General features: G+C 37.4%; 1 protein-coding gene and 1 long non-coding RNA gene across 2 annotated transcripts in view; one reads left to right on the forward strand and one right to left on the reverse strand.

The window, feature by feature from the left end:
- Nucleotides 1-1,549, reverse strand: part of LOC128249274 (uncharacterized) — a 23,150-nt gene extending 21,601 nt beyond the window's left edge. The window contains exon 1 of the long non-coding RNA XR_008265364.1: nucleotides 1,220-1,549. This is a non-coding gene — a long non-coding RNA (uncharacterized LOC128249274). The remainder of the gene's footprint in view (nucleotides 1-1,219) is intronic.
- Nucleotides 1-2,269, forward strand: part of LOC106881088 (uncharacterized) — a 465,749-nt gene that overhangs the window by 261,684 nt on the left and 201,796 nt on the right. The gene's annotated exons all lie outside the window — the stretch shown is intronic.

The raw sequence follows: 2,269 nt of genomic DNA on the forward strand, positions 1-2,269 counted from the left end.
ATATATATATATGTATTAATATATATCACAAGTTTTTTTTTATTCTTTCTCTGTTCCTTTCTGTTGAAGAGCACAGGCTCAAAAGACTTTCTCACCTTTCCGAATGTCAAACTAATACACCTGCTTGTTGTTTATACACCTGTCTTCATCTTTTCTTTTTCTGTCAAATTCAACTATATATATATATATATACAGGGTCTGTTAATTAAACTGTTGTCTAAATTATGTAAAAATGAAAATAACACTGACAACTCATTTTAACAGATATATTTATCAAAATTACATAAAGATATCTTGAAATACTAAGGAGTAAATCTATTCAATAAAATCGCCATTAGCTTCAGACGACTTCGGCCTCCAGACAACTTCAGAATCTTCTGTAACTCTTCTGGACTATCTCCTTGTTTAAGTTGGTGAATGCTGCCATAATCCTTGCCTTCAGTTCATCTTTGGTGTTACAAGGAGTTTTGTTGGTCTCTCGCTCAACTGCAGCCCACACACAATAATCAAGGAAGTTGCAGTCTGGAGAGTCAGGTGGCCAAATGTTAGGGGTGATTTGGTTGCAGAAATTGTCTGACAGCTATGACTGGGTTCTCTTGCTTGTGTGGCATGGTGCAGAGTCCTGTTGCCAGACATAGGGTCTTCCAGCAGCCATCCTCTTGACCCAGGGCTGCACTACCTCCTACTTGATGTAGGCTTCTGTATTGAGTCTGAGACCGTGTGGAAATATGGAGGCATAATGTTACTATCACTAGTGCTCACTCCAAACACCATGATGTTAACTTGGTGGTTGATTTTTATCATTCTTGGTACATGTCCTCAGACTGACACCCAAACATTCTGAAATGTTCGTGTTGGAGCTTCCAGCATGAATGCCAAGCAGTACAGCATGTTGTTTCTAAATTTCTGGCTGAGTGAATTGCATCATGGTGCTGTTTTTTCCCCACAGATAGTGCTCAACTGACCCTATTATACTGTGAAGTCGACAAAATCAAAAACAAACAATGCACATAATTAAAAATATAAAATGGCAACAATTTACCCATTGCACCCTGTATATAGATACATATATATATATATATATATATATATATATATATATATATATATATATATATATATATATATATAGATACAAGGTACACATGCATACACACACACACACACACACACACGCACATAAGGCTATAATAGAAGGCACTTGCCCAAGGTAACTCACAGTGGAATTGAACTGGGAACCATGTGCTTGAGCAGCAAACTTCTAGCTTCACAGTTATGCTTGCACTATGTGTGTGTACTATGGTCTTCTTCAGTTTCCATTTACTAATTTCACTCACAAGACTTTGGTTGATCTGGGGCTATAGTAGAAAACTCTTGTCTAGGGTGTCATACAGTGGGACTGAACCTAGAACAATGTAGTTGAGAAACAAGAATCTTATCCCACATTCTCCCTTAACTACTATAAGGATTATTGAGTTAATGTTGTCTTTATAGAACTAAATTTTTTCATGCTGACAGCATTGTATGTACATGTTAATGCTAACTTTACTGTTGTTTTTTTTTATGCAGATGGCACTCTGAGTAATTTAACTTGATATATTCATATACGTAGTGTAATAGCTCTTCACTTCTCTTAATTTACTGAACCAGCCAGCCTATTTAACTGTATAACAGCACTTTCATATTGATTTATTGGTTCTTGGCAACACATGGATTTGATCTCACCACTGTATACCCTTTTAATATCTTTCTTTTCTTTCTCCATTTTAAGTTACATTACTGCACAATCACATTTAAGAAATGTTTATTTTCCTAAATTAGAAAAATACTAAAGATTAATTGATAATTAATAATAAAAAATGCATCAACTCATACACACACATACATGCATGCACACCTACACACACTGTGGTTGCTTGTATGTATGAGTGTGTGTGTGTGTGTATGTGTGTGTGTGTGTGACACAAGGATGAGGAAGGAACATACGAAACATGGGAAAAACACACAATGGATGTGAACCAGCTCTTCCCTCATCAGTTATTGAACCAAAAATTATCACCATCTCAACACTTTATCAATACTATTGTTCAATTTAGTGGCAGCCACAACACCGACTCCTTCACCTGCACGTCTACCAACATCATATATTGCCTCTCCTGCTCTCTCTGCCAATCCCTGTACATCGGACAAACGGGGCGGCGCCTGGCCGACCGATTCGCGGAACACCTCCGAGATATCAACGTCGGCAATGACACCCCGGTGTCACGCC

The sequence above is a fragment of the Octopus bimaculoides genome, chromosome 13, assembly GCF_001194135.2.
Source record: "Octopus bimaculoides isolate UCB-OBI-ISO-001 chromosome 13, ASM119413v2, whole genome shotgun sequence".
NCBI lineage: Eukaryota > Metazoa > Mollusca > Cephalopoda > Octopoda > Octopodidae > Octopus > Octopus bimaculoides.